The following is a 667-nucleotide window of genomic DNA, read 5'->3' as shown; positions in this document are numbered from 1 at the left end:
CGTTTGTTATTTTTTCATTTTTTTTTCTATTTTGTTAGTCTAAAATTTCGTCCTAAGCAACGACAAAACACAAATGGACCTTTCAATGCTAATACTGAATCCATTGTCTGATATATTTATCTTATTTCTTTATTGCCCACAAGAGGCTAACATAGAGGGGACAAACAAGGACAGACAAATGGATTAAGTCGATTACATCGACCCAGTGCGTAACTGGTACTTAATTTATCGACCCCGAAAGGATGAAAGGCAAAGTCGACCTCGGCGGAATTGAACTCAGAACATAACGGCAGACGAAATACCGCTAAGCATTTCGCCTGGCGTGCTAACGTTTCTGCCAGCTCGCCGCCTTTTTCTGATATATTTATCTGTGTGCAGATAACATGTTGCTCATGTTGCTACGATTATCTGATACTCATTAGACTGCGACCATGTTGGGGCACCGCCTTGACTCGAACTAATCTACCCCAGTACTTATTTTTTAAAGCCTAATACTTATTCTATTGGAATTATTTTGCCGAACTGCTAAGTTACGGAGACGTAAACACAGCAACACCGGTCATCAGGTGGTGGGTGGGGACAAACACAGACCCAAAGACATGCACACACACATGTATGTATGTATGTATGAGTATATATATATGTATATATATACATATATATATAC

This window comes from Octopus bimaculoides, chromosome 1, assembly GCF_001194135.2.
Source record: "Octopus bimaculoides isolate UCB-OBI-ISO-001 chromosome 1, ASM119413v2, whole genome shotgun sequence".
NCBI classification, from domain to species: domain Eukaryota; kingdom Metazoa; phylum Mollusca; class Cephalopoda; order Octopoda; family Octopodidae; genus Octopus; species Octopus bimaculoides.
This window is presented reverse-complemented; position numbering follows the sequence as displayed.